At 37.9% G+C, this 21,121-nt stretch overlaps 1 protein-coding gene across 6 annotated transcripts in view; it reads right to left on the reverse strand.

Moving 5' to 3' along the window:
• The window catches only part of FBXW11 (F-box and WD repeat domain containing 11), a 117,975-nt gene that overhangs the window by 83,936 nt on the left and 12,918 nt on the right, over positions 1 to 21,121 (reverse strand). Inside the window, exon 1 of one of the 6 annotated variants that reach the window (XM_012722223.1) lies at positions 10,581 to 10,597. The exons of the other annotated variants lie outside the window; for them this stretch is intronic. The gene's annotated coding sequence lies outside the window, so the exon portion shown is untranslated. Of the gene's footprint in view, positions 1 to 10,580; positions 10,598 to 21,121 lie in introns of those variants that run through there. 6 annotated transcript variants of the gene reach the window in all.

A 21,121-nucleotide genomic window follows, 5' to 3' on the forward strand; every position in this document is an offset into this window, starting at 1 on the left:
AAGCAAAGCCAAAGAGATAAGAAATGACACAACCTATGGAAAAACCTATAATTTAATTTAGCATTACTAAACTACTTAATTGTGAGATGAGGAAAGTTTCGAAAGACACAAAGTTATCCCCTATCCATTGTAAGGAAACTGGGACTTCATCCTGTAGGACAACAGCTCTTGAACTGTGTGCTACTGCTTACCAGTAAACAGCCAACCCTTGCCCAGTGCGAGTTCCATTTTTTTATCAAAATGCACAAAATGTCCCCACCGAACTCAGCATGCATATTATTTCTCTCTTTTTAAAAAGATTTATATATTTGTGCATACAGAAATGGGGTACAGGCCAGAGGTGTAGGGGTGGCAAGAGGATTCACCAGAAACAGAGTGGGGAGCAGAACAGGCAGACTGACAAAGTACACGGCTGATGGGAGCATTGGGCAAAACAGAAGAGGTATGCTGTGCCATGTGGATCACCTCCAGGAAAGGGCTGGAACTCGCACTGAAGAGGCTGTGGCTTGGCTTAGCTTCACAGTGCAGCGCTCCAACTCACTGCGCCACCAGGGAGGGCCCACATATTATTTCAATAACACCTATGAGAGTAATAAATGTTTGTCACGCAGCACCCTGAAATGGATGGAGTGAAGTTCTCAGGATAATAGAAGGGGATAAATGCTAAAAATCAAGCCAAAGCTAAGTCAATTCAGTCAATATCAAAGAAACAACATATGTTTTCTAGAACATGTGGAGAACACTTGTCACATAAAAGAAAGAAGTCTTCTCAAAAGTGATGCAAAAATGGGTGGAAATTTTTAAAACCATGGTTTTTTTTTGTTTAAATAATATAATAGTGAATTTTTACATCATTTTGTGCTTTTTTCCATCTCATTGTAATCCCCTTGGGCTTCCCATCACCAAATCACCCATGTGCCATCACCATAATGTAGTGCATTTCCCTCCCCCCACTGTTTTTGATCCCATTCCCCACTCCACCCCCATAAAATATCTCTGGTATATAGCTGTTCATTATTATTATTATTTTCTCGCCTGGTCCATTATACTGCTATGAGTGAATCGATCTGATTTTTTCCCTTTTTTTCCTGGCTTATTTCACTAAGCATGATCTTTTCCAGCTCCATCCACATTGCTGCAAAAGGCATGTGTTTCTTTTTTTTGGTTGCTGAGTAATATTCCATTGTCTATATGTACCACATCTTTTTAATCCAGTCATCCACTTTTGGGCATCTGGGCTGTTTCCATGTCTTTCCAATTGTAAATAAAGCAGCAATAAACATTAAAACCATGTTTTTTTTTTTAATATAGATATTCTGAGTAAGAATGCATAAATCTTGCTTCTTCAGGTGAGGAATCAAAACTTTAACATAGAAACCACAGCTAGAGGCAATAATGAAACAACTATTAAAATGGTTTAGTAGAAGAATGGCCTTTTCCAACTGGTGTGAAACATTATTTAAAGAGAAATAAGAAAGGTTAAGTATTTCAGAGACCTAGAAGTTATTTTCTCATTTTTTATAACCAAAGCTAATTTTCAGCTGGGTTATCAAGAACAGCCACAAGGGCCAGCCAGCACTTACCTTTGAAAGAATATGTCTAAAATCAATTTTTTCTCTATTTATGCATACAAGAACTGGGGTACAGGCCAGGTGTATGGGGGGGGGCGGGTTAAAGGATTCACCAGAGAGTGGGGAGAAAAACAGGCAGATGGGCTGAAATACGTTGCTGAGGAGAGCAGTGGGTGAGACAGGAGAAGTTTGCAGCACCACATGTATACTCGCTGGCTGGGGATCAAGCTTGTGCTGCAGTGGCTGCTGATAGCTTCACAGTGCTGCACTTTAACCCCCTGTGCCATCTGGGAGGCCCTAAAGTCAAGTTTCAAATTCAGTCTAGGGTCGTCTCCCCCCCACACACACACACCCACACCACAAAATAAAACTCCACTAAGACCTACTGATCAGCTACAAAACAGAGCCATCACAGTGAATTAAGGGGTACCAAATACAAAGGGAGTGCCATGAAAGATCCATTTCCCGGTAACCTTTTTGGCAATAACGTCATCTCACTCAGAATCTCTTTCCAAGAGGGGGAATGTGGTCAGAAGAACCATACAGTAGGTAGCCTCAAGGAGATTATTTAACTCTTTAAATTTGGCTGTGAAAGCTACAAAACATTTAGTTTCTGTTGGAGACTGCCCTCACTTCAAAGCAAGCAATGAAGCTAATCCAAATTAGAACTACCCTATTGTGTCTCAATTTTCAGACTGTACCTTTTCAAGGAGCAGCAGTAATTATAATGAAAATAGGGTTACAAAGCTTTTAAAACCTAGACATTGATTGCTAAAATGTTTGATAGCAACCAAAGGAACAGCCAACTTATCACTGTATTGTTTTTAAAAACAAAAATCACAACACAATAAGATTGTGTAATAAAAGTTACATTACAGTTTAGAGCCATTGTCCAAAGCCTTTTTTAAAGAACTGAATACTAGTGCACTGACTTAACATGTGACTTTCTTTTCCTTATAATGGCATTTTATTATGAAAGCATTTGACAGTGACCATGTGATGCTGCAACCAAGAAAGTCAGTGTTTTGTTAGACAACTGTACTGCTAGACTATATTTAGAGGTATATTTAATATACCATAGATTATTTTCAGGCCCTTGAGAAAACAGTGCATAGAGAGAAGGCGGCAGAGAAAGGATAAAAATTCGGAAAACTGAAATTTGCCCTGCCAAGTTTTAGAGATCAAACACAAGCAGCAGTGGAAGTGGGAATCAAAGCCAGAACCCAAACTTTCCTTAAAGCCCTAACATTAAAATATTCTGATGTCCAAGCAATCATCTATCTCCTCTTGTATGATTATCTAAATAACAGAATCCAAAGATATCAGAACTAAAATGGATCTTTGCCACTATTTGTAATAAAAGGATGAAGGATAATTTTTTCTTTTTTATACATCCGTATTTGCTGATTTTTCTTCAGTGAAAATTTAGCACTTGTAGTAATTTAATAACACCTTGCATAATTTCAAATGATACTTTATTTAAATTACATACCTAAGTATTTAAATTGTTATGTTATCAATAGTAACTTGATAGCCTAAATAAAATAGAATTTTCACAAGAATTTTGAGCACATCTTAAACAAATGTAGTTTAAAAAAATGTTAAGGTGCTGAGTGCTGGAAATATATTTTACCCACTGATCCTCAGAAACAGCAGTGAATATGAAAATAACAGCTTATTCTGAGTAATCCCAAAGGGGATAAAAATCACCACTGTCCACTTTACAACTACCACCCATGGTTCAAAAATGTTACCAGGTTTTTAAGAGTTCTCCCAGAAGCTGGAGGAAGGATTAGATGCATGTGGGGGGAGCGGAACCTCTATTCTAAGCTGCATGACAGAGAACAGGATGTAACAAAATAATCTATTTCCGGCATAGCCACATGGGTCCTCAGACCAGTCTGAGGTTCAATTGCCAAGAAGGAACAGATACCCCCAGCAAGTTCCAGGTTAGATCAGTCTGAACCAATCCCAATGGGGTTTAGCCAAGATCCACAAATCCTGGGACTGGAGAGAATTAAACATTTAAATTAAGGACATCTGAGCTTTTGTCATTTAGCACCTGTGGTGCAATTAGGAATGTTGTTCAGGACTAGAGCAGGCCACTAAACTATAAATTTAACTTCATTTTCTAAATGTGAAAATTTACAGAAGGGTAAAGTGGGAGGGGTACAAATTCTGATTTTCTGAGTGCCTATTTTGTGTCAGACACTGTACAGCACTGTGATGTATTAAATTCTCTCACTGCCTGAGGCCAGACAGGTATCTTTAAGAAACAGAGAATCAGAAGCATCAAATAACTTGCAAGAATTCAAAAAGCGGCATAAATGAAATTCAGATTTAAAATCCCTAGTGTCAACAGGGTGGTCCCTAGGAAAAGGGGAAGTTCCAGGTTCCCTGTCAGACCCAGAAGCAGGGTAGAGCTGAGAAGAGAAAAAGAAAGAGAAGAAGGAAGCAGGATGGAGAGCCAGAAGGAGAGCTGAGGAAGCCACATGGTTCAGAGAGCATGTGAAGAAGCTGTGCTTGTTTCTTGGCCCTGGACTGGTTGAAATAGGCGTGGGTGAGAGACCTGTGGGGAGGTTGACTATGGCAGTGTTTATGTTGATTTTGATTTTGTTCTTTTTCTCCCAGGTTTGTCTGGCCAATTCTGACCCTTTTCTATGGGTCCTGGCCAGAAGGTGCTTTCGTCTTGTGGTGAGGTTTCAGGCCTTGCTTTGGACCAATCCCTTTTGGGTGGACTTTTGCCCAATAGGGGGATGGGTAACTTCAGACGTTTGATTTAAAAATTATACTTTGTCTTTCATATTGTATACTCACTGTATTAAAGTTCCTTTTCATTAAAGTTCTTATGTCTTGTCTTTGATGCAGCAGATGGCAGAGCCTATCTAGAGCAGGCAGGTTTGGGGGTTCAAGGGTGCCCTTCTCTCCCTGCCCTGTAACACTAGGACTAGTTTAAAAATCATGTTGTAGGAGTATACTTATTGCCCCAGAAGGAAGTTTACTGAAAAGTTCAAGATACAAATGATAAAAGGTAACAAATCAGGACTTACATAGTAAGAGGTAAAATAACAATACAGGTGCTTTTTATTTTCTTGTTTTGTCTATTATTTTTTCAGATGTAGACAGTATACAATGGGCTCTAGACTACTCAAATGGTCTAGAGTTAGTCTTATCCAGGCCACCTCAAAACAGAGTAACTGAGATTTCCACACTGCTACTTGGGGATTTGGTCACAGCAAGGTGTCGCTCGCTTGGTTCTAGGCCATTCTTTCAATGAAGGTGGAGAGCAGGTGTAATGAACCTAGCTAGCTAGCTAGCAGTGTTTGGCTGTACACTGAGGTGACAAAAACACTACCCTAAATCCACCTCATGTCTCTGAGTTCTAGATAATTGTTCACAGAGGAGGTTATCTAGCCAGAAAACTCTTATACTGCTCTGGCGCTGCCACTGACAATCCATATTGCAAGAAACCTGAGAAGATTTCCATGTCAGAGAACTAAAAACGCGCCTCATTTTTTAGGCATCATCTGAGAATTTCGTGCCATCTCTGGTTGAGTCCAAATTTCCCTTTCTTACCATTCCAGACAGGCGCTGACTGCATGCAGAATGCAGCTCTGTGAAAGGAGGAGCAGCATCACAGTGCAGTCAACAGGTGTCATTTCCCCAACCTCGCTTACATACAGTTCCCACGTTCTACAATTCCCAGCATGCTACACTGAGTAGTAGACAGCTAGGAGAGAACAGGATGGATGGAGTGGAACAAAGGAGGAAGGAGAAACAAGGAGATATTTGGAGAAGACACATGTAGGTAAGAGACACGTGAAGAAGCTACTCCAGAAAAACTAGCATTTTGGCAGTCACCATGGTAGCTGTTAATCTTTATTTTGTGGTGGATTATATGCTGCATTCTGAATTTTAGATTCTCCTATTCCAGCTCTCTGGGACCTCCCTAAACCTTTTCTTCTGGTTGGTTCCCTGCTGAAAGCTGCCTTAGACTGTGGCAAACTATTCAGCCTTAGCCACCCAGCTTTGGATCACGTTTGTCTGGCTGGGCATTTACCCAAAGGGGATGGGCAATCATGGGAGCTTTACTGGGTATCTGTTATTTGAAATCCTTTCTTCTTCAGTCTCTCTCCACACCAATTAGAGTTTCCACAGTAAGAGTCTGCTTTAGTTGTCTTTGTGCATGAGGATGTCTAAGCTTATTTAGCCCCTTAACAGGCTGGGGTTTCACCCAGTTACAGCTGCATCCCTTCCTAGTCCTTCTACCAACTCAAAAGTGAATAAACTTTAATCAAAGAAATTCTAAAGTGTCTGCAGAAGATATGACTGCATATTATACTGAGTCAAAATCCTTACCACTTTTCAAGTAAAAGGTTTACCATGTTTTCAAAAGAACATTAACACATACATAAACTAAACCTTTCTGTCTGATATAATGAACAGCAGCATTTGTTTTCTCGGAAGAGAAACTACTTTCAGGAGCCTGACTTGAGGAATATTACTACATCCACTCTCAATGATTTGACTCAATTATAGACCCATATCATAATCCTTTTTTGACTTTCTCATTTGAAATTGTTTATTCAAAAAAGGTTACTGAACATTATTCCAGTGTACAAAATGTTTCAATAGGTAACACAAGAATTCACAAAACCAAATAATCTGGTATGAAAAATGATGCCTGAAAATAAAGCTGTATTATTTCCCACTTTACTACAGGGAGAAAGATGGCCAAGTTCCTAAATAAGTATAAAATATTTTAAAGAAGTAACTTCTATTTACTACTTTTAAGAGTATTAAAATCTAAACTCAACTATGGCTATTTCAAAAATCAACTCAAAATACTTTCAAAGTTGTCCACCTCTAGTACCATTCCTGATTTATGAGATCTGAGTAAGTACCTGTAGATTGAAAGTTGGTCCTGTAAAGAAGCCTTTTAAAAACCATTTGAATGAATCTTCTACTACATTCTCAACACTGCTCATTTCTCAAATACATATCTATTTTCACAGAACTAGCCAGCCCCAATTCTAAAGGAACATATTCTAAGTTGGTAGTCTCAACATTTAAAATTTTATACATACACACACAGATGGACAGTCATACAGACAGGGAGTGAGCGTTAGAAAACTGGTAATCAAAACTCTGCTTCTTTAGTTATAAAATGTGAGTTGTCGAAGTCAGTAGTATAAAGGGGCACATTTTATCATTCTTTCATTACCTTTATAACTAACTCGACACTTTCTCTACTTTCTCATAGTCTATTATTCTCATATCCCAAGATGACCTTGGTTTCAAATAAGAATGAAGCTGTGTGCCTTGCAATCCACCGGGCTCTAAGAATAAATGAAACTGCTTTTCAACCAGGGGCCAGGGCTGCCTTAGTCAGGGATTCCTGCTGCTTAATGCACAGCAAGAATGGCTTTGATTCCCATCACACTGCAGGTAACTGGGTAAGGGGAGTCCTCACCTCTTAAAATCAGTGGTCATTAAATTCAAGAGCTGAGAGGGACTTTATACACCATTATTTCCATCTTCTAAAAACATTTCTCTTTACCAGGTCCTATAAATCTCTCAGATGGTATATTTGGTATGATGTACCCCCCTTTAAAAGCTTCTAATCTCAACAGTAATTATTGCTAAACACATCCTACAAAAAGGTCTACCTGTTCTTTTTACAAATGTACATATGGATATAGTAGAATATAACTAACACAAAGGAACTTCTCACACAAGGGAAATAATGAAGCCATGATGTAAAGACCTGGTAAAAATTTAAAAGATATTGGACTTCACTGTCAGAAACCCTGTTCAACTCCATTGTTTTAATACCTTCATGAATGACTCAGCTATAAGCAACTGGTCAAAGAGTTCTACAAAGCACAAAACACAGATGTCAACATCACAATAATTTTTTACTATGGGAAAATACAGAATTGGGAAGAGAAGACAAATCTCATGGAATATTTCCTGCTGCCTTTCAGAGGAAGAAAAAAAATCAGTAATAAATTTTAACTGATGAGTTAAATACCTATAGAGAAACAAGAGACTTGGCAATCAAGACTGAGCTGTAAAAAAGGTTGACAGAGTGACAATATTCTTATTTTGAAAATTGTCAAATTAAAAAAATAAAAATTGGTCTATAAACCACAGGAAAATACTTGGAGCAATAAACTTTGCATAAAAAAAGAAATAAAGAAAGAAAATAGATTGTCCAAATAAATTGTGGGTGTTATTTTAAAAATAATTTATAAAAAGCAAATGCGACAAGGGGACCTCCCTGGTGGAGTACGGTTTTGTTAAAGTCTCAGCATTACCAAGCTATCAGCAGTTCAATCCCCAGCCAGGGAGCTGATGCACATGTCCTCTCTTGTCTCCCTGCTGCTCCCCTCAGCAGTGTATTTCAGTCAATCTACTTATTCGACTCCTCACTCTGCCTCTGGTGAATCCTCTTACCCTATTCTCCCAACCCCCCACTCTGGCCAACACCCTGGTTGTTCTATACAAATATAAAGAGATCTTTAAAAAGAGCAAAAAAGCAAGTGAGACAAATTATCAATTTACAATGTCATGTTTCCAGGTATTTAAGGTGGATGTACATAGTAGAAATTCTGTAATGATTTGTTAAGTTGTCATATAATTACCATGTTAAGTTTACATGTAGAGCAAACTTGATTAGAAGGCTAGCAAAGAATTGTCATTTTTTAAAAAGAAGACAAATTCCAATAGAGAGCAATACCATATACTCCCGGCACTCCCTTAAGACCACTCAGCTCTTCAAAAACAAGGCAGGCCTCAGAAATTGGCAGGCAAGCAGAGCTTAAGAACATATGACTACTAAATGAAAGGTAGTGTACTGGATGGGATCCTACAACAGGAAAAGGGGAATAGGTAAAAACTAAGAAAATCTGCATAAGCTATGGGTTTTAGCACATCCACACCTGTTCATTAATTTTAACAAATATTCCCCATTAATGTAAGATGCTAATAATGGAGGACACTGTAGAGAAGATGAGATGTATGCGAGTCCTGAACTAGCTTTTTTCTATAAATTTGAAACATCTAAAAGATAGTCTATTAATTTAAAAAATTGAGATAGGCAAATGTACACATTGACTACTTGGTATTAAGGTATTATTGTTAATTTTTAAAAATGAAATTATGTGTATTTGTAAATCTGTTGTTTTTAAGTCCCTATCTTTTACAAATACATCCTGAACTATTAATGGATGGATGGGTGGATGATACAAGGGTGGATAAAGTTAGATTAGAGTAATGTTTCCAAAGGTTTGGTAACCAAGATGATTACCAAATCGTGGTGGTATCTAGAGGTTTTCCAAAGTTCAATAACTATGTGTTTAAATATATAAGATTTTTTTAAAGTAGCATATCAAACTAGGTTTCATAGATTTTAACTGCCTAGTAGGTTTTTCTCAAGAAACTAAAAAACAGGCAGAAAACAGTTAAGTCTAGTGTGTGACCTCAGGCAAGTCAGCTGTTTATGAGGTCAGAGAAGAACAGTACTAACTATACCCAAAGTAGACACCCGATACATATTAGCTACTACATTATTCAAAAAGGCCAAACTAAAACACCAACAAAGTAGCTATATACCAGAAGACACTGGAACTGAACAGAATGAGTTATGACTATATGAAAGCAGGAGGAAGCCTGAGGCTTCCAGAGTAGTCTGAGTAGGGCACCCATTTTCCCCTTTTCTTCTCAATCTTCCTTAATTCTGAGAATCTCACCAAGAGCCTGAAGACCCTCTTCTGTATCTCTGGTTCTCTTGAGAGTCCCAAGATGCCACCTAATATTCCTCAAAAACTAGGGTAATAGCTGGAGGTGTAGTCTAAAATAATCATTAACATTTTTCTTTTCTTACTAAGAATGCTACAAAGATTTGTAGAAATGGATGGATGAGAGGGAGGGAAGAGAGGAATCATTGTGTGACATTGAACAAAACAAAAACTCTCTTATCTTTATTTTCTCAACAAGCTAAAATATGGAAAATAAGCCTAATTTTCACAGTTACTGTAAAATCTAAAAGAACCGTAGCTATAAAGCCAGCATTTAATAAGCAGGTGTTAGTTTGCACCTTTTCTAACAGGGTGATAGAGAACTCCTGGTGAATAAAAGGAGGTAGGATGAAATGCACAAAACAGTAAAAAATAACCCTTGGAGCATACCAGTCCTGAACCAAAATAAAGGAGAAATGCTAAGGTTCAGAAGTTTGTGAAATGCTGAGTGAAATTCACCAGGAGATTATATGCAGAATTTACTGACCAACGGAAGCAACTCACAAAAAAGAGTAATCTTATTAACTACTGATATGTAGGAAGAAAAAATGAGGAAGAAAAGATTAATAGTTGATGGCAGTTGACAACCCCTTCAAATGACAGCTAAAGTATTAGTGAGATAGGACTATGTGGCTAGGGTCCTCTCTGGTGGCAAAATGGGTTAAAGCACAGTAGACTATGAAGCTGTCAGCAGCCACTGCAGCCAGAGCTCAATCTCTGGCCAGGGAGGTGACCCACATGGTGCAGCAAACCTCTCCTCTCACCAACTGCTCCCCTCAGCAGTGTATTCAGTACAACTACCTGTTCTGCTCCCCACTCTGCCTCTGGTGAATCCTCTCACCACCCGTATTTTTGGCTTGTACCCCAGTTCTGTATGCATAAATAAATCTTTTTAAAAAATAAATAACTAAAAGTTATTTTAAAAATCTGATACAAGATGAGATCTCATTTGTTCTCCCAAATTTATTCCCCATTAAAATTCAGGAATTCTACAGCATGCAATGTGCTAGATGCTTGGTAATATGCTATGAACTAACATAACTTGCATACATGATCCTTAGCCCCACAGAAATTACAATCTAATAAAGGAATTAACTCTATAACAGGATTATGCAATACATTCATCAATTATAATTGTGCTATACTGTGTTATCAGCTATGAAGAAAAAGAACTGAGTAGTATAACAATAAAATAAGGGAACCTCACCTGTTGAGATACCCAGGGGAGGCAAACATAATCCCTGAGGAACTGATGCTTGAGGTCAACTATAAAAGAACAAGCAGAGGTTAAACCAGGCAAGAAGGAAGAAAGGGTGAAACCACCCTGTTGACAACAACAGATGATGAAATGACAATGCCTGTTAAGTCCTTGGTATAGAATCTGGTGCGCTGGAGGAAGGGTTGAGGGGGAGGAGGGAAATCATGGTGACTAAAGTGTAGAAAGCTAGATTTAAAAAAGAGCAAAAACAGACAAGACTCAAGAGTAAAAGAGAGATGTCATGGGTGGAGTTTCTGACTGGTGCAGTTGAAATCATCATAGAAATACCAAAATAAAAAGACAATCAAATCCAGCATGGGAAATGTGGAAGATAGTCTAAAGAATTTCTACAAAATATAATACAGAAAAAAAATGGACTGCATATAGAGACGTGGCTTACAAAGAAAAGCCTACCTGGGCAGTGAAAGGAACTCTCAAAAGAACCTTATTTCCCAGTTCAAGCAGCAAACCAGTAGGAGTGAGTGTCCTTGAAGCAGTGAGTGTCTCATCCAAAGCATCTGAAGCCAGGGTCTAGACCAGAACAGGGGCCTGGCTTACATTTCCTTGGGTGGGAGGCTAAGTAAAGCAGACACTTCTGCAGCTGCCTTCCTACAAAAATGGCCATTGCAATCACAGGAGGCCAGCACTGTTCCAGTCACAACAAACTCAGGAGCTCCTGGCCCTGAAGACTTCTTTCCACCACATCCCCAAGTGCACCTGGATCTACAGTCAGCATCTACAGTGATCTAAACATTTCTTCACAAAAGAAATACAAATAGCTATAAATGTAAGAAAAATGTGTCCAAAAGAAATAATTTTTAACTCTTTGACCAAAATGTGACTTACAGAAATTTAATAACCAAAAAACGGCATCAACCTGGAGAAAACACTTTCATAGAAGAAATATGATCAGTTCCACTATATTCACATAGTTAAGATCAGAAAGTGGGTAAGGCCTTTTGTTGGCTAAAACACATGATCTTAAAATATTTACGCCATTTCACACAACAAACGAACCTCTTAAAACTGTTCCAAGGCACTACTCAGATATGTTCAAAGACTAAACTACAAGCTTTCTTTGAGTTAACATAAATTAGAAATAACTTAAATGCAAAAAAAAGAAAAAAGAAAAAAAAGAACTTAAATGCCCAACAAAGGAGAAGTTTAACTAGCTAGCCATTTGCACACATATATTAGAATATTCCTTCAAAATGTTACAGGAAAATAAATTTGGTTCATAAGGATGCCAAACGCTGCTGTTTTAAAAGCAGTTTACAACTTTATACATGAAAAACAAAAATATGTCAAACATACAGAAAAAAATATATATGAAAGAAAGGGTACCAGGTATCAGTTACTAGTTATCAGTGCAACTTCTTGTTCTATTTTTTTGCACATAAAAATATTTCTTCTATACTAAAAATGACTTCTATAAAAAGAAAACAGAAGTCCCTTACTTAAAACTTTTAAAAATAGTTTAATGTCTGTGTAAACAAAGGCACTAGCCTAACTTACAAACATAGGAGGGGTAGAACCGTGTTCCCTCTCGCAACCATTAAAAACAACCATTTTGAGAGCTTTCCCTGGTGGCACAAAGGGTTAAAGCACCGCATTATGAAGCTCTCTGAAGCCACGGCAGCACAAGTTCCATCCCAGCCAGGGAGTTGACCCACATGGCATGGCAGACCTCTCCTGACCCACCCACTGCTCCCCTCAGCGGTGTACTTTGTCAGTCTGCCTGTTCTGCTTCCCACTCTGTCTCTGGTGAATCCTCTCACCACCCCTGCACCTCTGGCCTGTACCCCAGTTCTGTAAGCAGAAATAAATAAATCTTAAAATAAAAAAAGCATTTTAAAATGACAGAATTAAGACCATAGAGTAGCATTTTTTTTTAAAAGAGGGAGGTCTCACAAACACACCAAAGCAGTAACTTTGGGGGAAAAAAAGACAATGATAAGCTGGGCTTTATTAGAATTAAAATCTTCTCTACATCAATATTAAGAAGTTGAAAAAACAAGCCATAAAACAGCTGTTGTCTGCAATACATGTATCTGACAAAGAATACATTTCCCACAAATCAATAAGAAAAAGACAACTCAAATTTTTTGGAGGGTTAAAAGATTTTTGAAAGGGGACACCCAAATGACCAACAGGCACATGAAGAAATTCTCAAGTAGTCAGTCATTAGGGAAATGGAAATTAAAACCACAGTAAGATACCACTTCCTTCTATCAGAATGGTTAAAATTAACTGACAAAGCTAAGAGCCGGTGAGGATGTAGAGCAAGTGAAACTCAAAACACTGCAGAGGAAGTTTAAGAATACACAATCACTTCGGGAAAAATTCTGACAGTCACTTAAAATATCTACACTCTATCCCTGCAATTTCACTCCTAGGTGTACTGGTATATCCAAGAGAAAAGAAATGTCCAAGCAAAAATTGAAGACAAATTTTCATGGTTTTTACTAACGTTGGAAACAACCCAAATACATACTAGCATGAGAATAATATTAAACAAATTGTTGTAAGTTCATGTAATGTAATGCTACTAGGCAAAAAAAGGGAAAGAACACAAGAATAAACTCAAAAACATGCTGAAAAAATAATAAGCCAATCATATGTGTATGGTATATGATGCCATCTGTATGAAATTCTAGAACATACACAATTAATCTATAGTTATAGGAAACAGGTGTCCTAAGGTCAGGGGTTGTGGTAGGACTGCAAAGGGGAATGTGGGAGTTATGTGGGGTTAGAAATGTTCTTTATCTTAATGTTGATAGTGGTTATATAGCTGCCAAAATGAAAATGTACATCTAAAATAAGTACCCCTAAACGCCCATCAGAATAGCTAAAACTTACAGGACTGATCAAACCAAATGGTGAGTGGTCCTCTTCACATTAGGTGGGTGTATAAATCAGCCCAGGCTCTTGGGAACCAGTTTAGCAGTATTTACAGAAGCTAAACATATGTCTATACAGACCCAATATTACACCCTGTGTTTTTATAAATGATAAATTCAAGTACTTACATATCCACCTAGAAGTACTGTTCATTACAGCACCTCCCACCAAAAGAATTATAGACTACACATGAAACAGAATAATAAGAAAAATAAAACAGATGTTACAACGAAATGAGTAAATTTCACATGTGATAATGAGCAGAGAAAAAAACTCGAGTATATGTTGTATGACTGCAGTTACATAAAATCCAAAAATAGTCATAACAAACTATTGAGAAAGAGGCTAGAACAGACTTTTTGGAGGGATAATCGACTGGGTGAGGCTTGAACTGAAGAAGCCCTGACAAAGGTTCTGGAAATGGTCTGTAGCTTGATCTGGGAGATGGTTATACAGCCTGGTGTATACACATGTAAAATTCATAGAGCTGTACACTTCAGACTGTCTTCTATCTACACACAAACACACAGTAAACAATCTGGAAGCTGTACACAGTAGTCAGGAGTGGTTTCTGTCCATGTGATCTGTGAGTCACTGTCACTCCCACTTGATCATTTACATGTTCTTCATGTTTAGCTCCCTTAGATTGTCTGAGCTGGGGTGCTACTAGACACCTAGGATAAAGTCATGCCCCAACCAGTCAAGGTAGATTGGCAAAATGCTAATTAAAGGTATAGATGATCTTAATAAGTATAATTTTAAGTGTATAAAACAGGTCCTTGTCAATTCACTATTCTATTTTCACCCCTCCCCCTCCCACTTACCCATCTGATTTAGCTTCTTGCAAAGACTGTGGAAAAATTAAATACAAGCCACCAGCTCCTTGAAAATACATGGCAATACTAATACTTTTGTTTGAAATGTACTTCCACAGTTATAAGAACAGTACTTTTTTTTAAAGTTCACAATACAAAAATTCACTTTATACAAAATCTTCAGAAATGAAGTCAGATCAGAGTAGCCACATTTTTAATCGAAACATGTTATTTGCAGATTGCAAAATTAAACTTTGTACAGTAACCACAACACATAAAATTGTTACTATTGCCTTCCAAAATTAATCCAATAGATCATAAAAACAAGTGGTCAGTTTCCAGAAAAGAAAATATAAAGCCTTTTCAGAAAAAGACTCCGTATTTTAGTTTCATTTACATTTTGTCAGTATATAAACAAACCCAGATCTACCTATAGTGTCTGTCCATTCTACCTATAAAATGTCTCATTTCCTCCACTTCCCATCTGTTACTTTTTTGTCATCTTTTCCCTGAAATATGCTACAGTTTTCCTGATCCAAGGCATTCTGCAAACTACTGATGGCCAGAATGAGCTCTCTAAAGAACAGAACTTGTTTAAATTTGCATAGTCACCCCTCCTTTCAGACCACATCCTCCACCACTCTCACCTCTCCTGTAGGGATCCCTACAGGGATCACAAGCTCAAAAGCTTACAGGGCCAGCAGATATTGTGAAGAAGGCCTTACAGGAACTATGATGGTCACAAAACTAAAAGTCCTGAATCAAAAAAGGCAGCCAGTACTCAGCTACAATTTTCAGGCAAAACCAGAAAGAAATATTTTGATATGAATTGTCTCAATTTTTAAGATCTGTACAGACCAAAAAAAATAAAATATATCTATGGAGGCTATCTATCCACAAGCTACTAGCTTGTATTTTACAACCTAAGGGATAAAGTCCAAACTTTGGTTGTAATATATGTTTGCAATTTTTTTTTTTTTACCTCAGTCCCTTCATATAAGGTATACTCCACAAATCCACAAAACTACTTATTTCTCTCTCCCAAAAATACAACATACACCACTGCCTATTCACCACTGTTCTATTACTCTGGCTATGAAAATGCTCCCCTGCACCAACACATTAAGATTTATTTATGCATGCATACCAGAAGCAGGGGGGGGGGGAGAGGGGTAACAGAATTAACCAGAGACAGCAGGGAACAGAACAGGAGGATCTACAGAAATACACTGCTGAAGGGAGCAGCGGGTGAGACAGGAGAGGTCTGCCAGGCCATATGGGTGATCACCTCCCTGGCTGGGGATTGAACTCAGTGCTGCAGTGACTGCGGACAGCTTCAGAGTGCTGAGATTTAATCTCTTGCTCCACCAGGGAAGCCCAACACATCCATCTCTATGCCTAATTTCTGCATGCACCTCAAAATGGTAATTTTTAAAAATGCCCGTGGTGAAACTTCCTTTTCTAACCTTATAACACGGTATACCTACCTCTTCTCCTAATCTTTACCAATTTTCACATTATATATTTTTTAATGTAAGACAGCAAAGCTTCTGGAAGCAAGGTACACATCTGACATAATTCTGTATTCCCCACATTACTAAACAATATGTGTTTAAGTATATGCTCAGTGACTAAGAAATGAAGCTTTTATTTATTTATATAATGATTTGTACCTCAACTTGATGGCTAGAACACTGATATAGTTTCTTAGGTCTTGAAAATCAGAAGGCCTAAGAGGTTCAGAAATATGCACCTGTAATACTAAATCTTAATCAGAAATAACATGAACGCATGGTCGGTCCTTTGTAAATAATACTTCCTAGATCTATCCACAGAAAGCGTCTAGAAGTGATGACAACCCCAAAGCAGTGATTTTGTAAATGTCATCCATCCCCTACTCAATGTAAACAGACCTTGTTGGAGAAATGGCTAGTTACTGATATGCAGATGCAGGTAAAGAAAAAGCATAAAAAGTATAAAGATTAATGAGATCACATAAAAAGTAACTACCATGAAGGGGTTTCATTAGTAAATCTGAAACAACCTAGGCAGCAATAAAGATAGGAATTCATTACTAAAATACTGAATAAATAAAGTCCATGAGAGTATATATAATGATACATAAAAGGAGAAAAAACGGGATGACTTTAAATGGCTAACAAATGTAGACAGAATTAGAAAAACACATCTTTTTAACTCCTAGTGTAATAACTGATTTCAGGATCAGGATGCTGAAACCGCTGGGTGGAAGGCTGTAATGGAACAGATTATTTACAAGGTACCAAAATATTGCCCCAATGATTCCTTTCTAATAGCAGAGGAGAAAATTATACCTTTATAATGAAGAGATCTAGCTGTTGTCACCTTAGCCAAAGGATCAAATATAGCACTGCTCATCATGAGGTCACCTGCCATTAGGTACCTCCCAAGATGACTCAATGAGAAGTATACACGTGAATTCACCCATGATGAAGCATTCTTGTCAGAATGTTTAACCTGTCTACAATCAAGCCTCTCACCTAACTTACAGTTTACAAGAAATGTAACAACTAGAGAAACAAGTTAAATAACAGCATGAGGAAATATATAAACAAGTGAAGTATGTTGTGCATCTTATAAGACAACTTAGCTGGGCTTTTCCGAAGTATCAATGATAGAAGAGGGAGATAGGGAATTATGCCAAATGAAATGAAATTAAAGAGACCTAATAACCAAGTACAAAGTGTATTTTGTTAAGATAATGGTTTTCGTTGTTTTAAAGAGGGAGATATTATAAAAGACATTGAGACAATTAGAAAAAGTAAATGTAACCAAAAATTGGACTGGGTTGGATTGTGACTTTATATACATGTATAAAATATATGGTTACATATGATTATATATGAGAAGATGTATACATATATACATAAATATAGTTGGTTGGTTGTGAAGGTTTTTTTTTTTTAAGATTTTTATTTATTTATGAATACAATAGCTGAGGTGTAGGCCAGAGGCTCAGGGCAGTGAGAGGATCTACCAGAGACAGAGTAGGGGCAGAATAGGTGGATCTACTGAAACACTGCTGAAGGGAGCAGTGGGCGAGACAGGAGCAGTCTGCTTCCCCATGGGGTTAGTCCCCTGGCTGGGGCTCGAACAGAGAGCTGCATGAAGGAGGGCTGCCTGATAGCTTCATAGAGACTTAACTCTCTGCACCATGGAGGTTAGGGTGGTGGAGGGTGAGGTATTTTGAGACAGAGGTGTGCGTGTGGCCGAGTCTGTCCTTATTTTAAGAGATAACATGTCAATATGTTTGTTAAAAATAGAGTATCATGTTTGAAAGTTTTTAACAGAAAGGATAGGTATTTGGAGAGAAGAACTAAAGAGGGAAAGGGGAAGATGGGGGCAGGGAGGAAAGAAGGAAGGGAGTGAGGACATGAAGGAGGGAATGAGGGAGTAGTAGAGAAATGATCCAAACATGCATGATCCAAACATGGCAAGACATTACACAACTGCTGAGTGTAGGTGGAAAGAGTACACAGGTGTGTATTTGTACTGCTTTCCCCTCTCCCCAATCTTCTATATATCTGAAAATTTTCATAATAAATTGTTATTTCAGAGAAGAACAAAAGGCAAATCAGCTGTGAGTATAAAGTGTTGCTATGTAGCTGGAGAGCGATGTGGCAATGTCTATCAGATTTTGAAAGCGCCTATCCAGTGATGTTTACTCCTAGGAATCTGTCCTGAAAATAGGCTCTGCCACACTTGAAATGACATAAACACTAAGTTATTCTTTACAGCATTATGTGTAATAGCAGGAGTTTGGAAACAGCCTGTAGATACATCAGTCCAGAATGGTTTCACAAATTATGACATGTACAATTAATCAGCACACACTTTTTAAATGGTCTCTTTAAAGGATACAAGAGTTCTTTAGGAACTGGGATGAAAGATGTTATATTTTACATTAAAAAAAAAATCAAGGTGCAAAATAATGTGTGGAATATACATACTCGTATGAAGGCTACACAAGGAAGTGGTTGCTCCCTGGTGGCCTACAGGTTTAGTCTCAGAGATACCACTTCTGTTACCTAAGTTTGATACCAGGCCAGGGACCTAAACTCTCCTGTCTCACCTGCAGCTACCCTTAGCAGTATATGTCAGTAAACTACTGTTCTGCTCCTCACTGTCCCTGGTGAATCCTTTCACTACCTCCACCCTCCAATCTACACCCTAGTTCTATACACACACGCGTGCGCGGTTGGAACTAACAGGCAGGAGACCATCTTTTCTTACTATTTACTCCTTTTTGTACTTACGAATTTTATATTATAGACACAGAGACATATATAATGTATTATAAAATGACATTTTAAGTATTGATTGAATGCAGTTAAAACTAACTCTTTACATCTCAATGCTTTTATTACCCCAACCCACTTACTGTAGTACAGTCACAGCTCACCTGGGAATAAGGGTGTGAAGTCAGGGCATAAGGTGAAATAGCATATAGTAAACAATTGCCTTTAAAATCCCTTAAAGATATGACATACTGAATTGACATACTGTTTCAATACAGCTCCTTCAACCAATAAGATAGCTGGCTGTACTTAACTAGGTTTCAAGATATTAAAAAAGGCATTTCTTTAAAATAGCATATTCACACTCCTCACAGCTAGATGAGAAGCATTCAGGAATTGAGACAAATTGAGAGAACAGATTTTTATTTCCAATCTCACACTTGATCCAGGACAGTCACTGTTTCTCTTGTTTCTGTAACCACATACATAAAAGCTGAAATTATTTAAATGTAGATGTGACAAGTGACAACAGCATGGAGGTTTTAAAAACACATTTCAAAAACTGTACCTCTACTAATTAACAAGCCATTATCCAGTGGAGGAAAAAAACCACCACCCAAACATAATGGGCTAATTTGCTGACTGGGAACAGGTTGTAACAGAATTCCCAGATGAAGATGAAAAGGAACGCAAGGTAGCACCTCTTGATCAACATCACATATGATCTCAAGTTCTAGCCTTAGTTGGAGTCGACTCCTTTATGTCAAATTTTCCATGCACTGACATATATGCTCCCCCAATCCATACTCTCAGTAATCATCTAAATCTACTAAGTTAGCCACCACTGAAGCTAAAAGCTCCCAATCTTTCTATCTTTATCTGGTGAGCTCCAGATCAGTATCTCTACTACATGTTTTTCTTGTTAGAGGAATCACCCACAGGCAACTCAAATTCACTATAACTCAAACTAAACTCATCCCTTCCACCTTCCCCTCCCACCCAGCATCTGTTGTTCTAGTATTTCCTAGCTTGGAAAAAAGAACAAAACCCATCCAGGAGCCAAGAAAAAGATTTTAAAATTTCTACTATATTCCTTCCATCTCCTACTCCTGTAACCCATCTCTCCTCAAGTTCTGTTGATACCTACCACCTACATCTCTTTTAATGGCACCCCACACCATCATGTCATCATTGCTCACTTCAAATAAATGGTCTCCCAACCTTCAGTCTCTTCAGTCTGCATCTAGCACACACCAAAAAATTAACTTCCTAAAATATTAATTTGGGGGGCCCTCCCTGGTGGCGCAATGGGTTAAAGTGAAGCACTATGAGGCTATCGCAGCCTCTCCAACACAAGTTCCATCCCTGGTCAGGGAGGTGACCCAGAGGACTGGCAGACCTCTCCTGGCCCGCCCACTGCTCCCCTCATCAGTGTATTTCATTCAGTCCACCTGTTCTGCTCCCCACTCTGTCTCTGGTAAGTCCTCTCACTGCCTATCTCCCCACACCCCAGTTCTTGGATGCATAAATAAATCTTAGAAAAAAGTCCCTACAATAGTTGTTTTTTTTTTTTTAAAAACAGCTCATTTAATAACATGATATGATGCAAAAAGAGCATAGTACCAGGTAATTTTTTATGACTATATTCCTTATTCTACTATACATTAACTAACCCAATTAAATAAACTAATACACTAAATTTCCAAAGAGGCCACAGGAAAGCAAGGAAAATTCAACTGCCTTCTCTGAGTAAAAAATTAACACAAAATGGTTCAAAGAGTTAAAAAGTCTTCTTAAGGAAAACAAAGGCCTTCCCAGACCTTTAAGAGTAAATTCAAGTTGAAGATATAAAAGGAATGCTTTCATCAGAAAAGGATAGGAAAGCAAAAGCAAGCAGAAAAGCTGGAGGAAGAGGCTCTACAATAATGAAAAATCATCCATCCCTAAAGTCAGCTGAAGGAGCTGTCAGTCCCGGCACAGCAAATCCTCACTTCCCTGGTTGAACTTATGCCATGTAAGCCTACCTAATGACTACAATCTGATGTGGTAGTTAATGTCTACATGAAAAGAATATTTCAATAATTTGAACTGATTCTTCATGTCACTGTAACTCTTGTTTCGTATTTGAAAAATTTTAACCAGCATATAAATTAGGACCTCATAAACAAAACTACCAATGAGAGTAGTTTACCCTAGTCATGCCAACCAACATGCACATATCATTATAAATCAACTAGAATTTGTCTTGTAAGGCTGGTTAATGAAAGTCCAACCCTGGGATAATAAGTAGCTTTGAACATGCTAGCTTGATGAGATTTCTAAAATGATTAAGCCAAGGGCTAGACCTAGGATGAAGGTAAATTCTAAAGCAACACAGGTGGCTATTTAAATGTTAATTTTAAACTAATTAAAATTAATGGAACAAAGAAAATGTGTTCAGCAAGTGGTGCTGGGAAAACTGGGAAGCTACATGCAAAAAAATGAAACTAGATCA

Source organism: Condylura cristata, unplaced genomic scaffold (assembly GCF_000260355.1).
Source record: "Condylura cristata isolate star-nosed mole 26May11 unplaced genomic scaffold, ConCri1.0 scaffold00008, whole genome shotgun sequence".
NCBI lineage: Eukaryota > Metazoa > Chordata > Mammalia > Eulipotyphla > Talpidae > Condylura > Condylura cristata.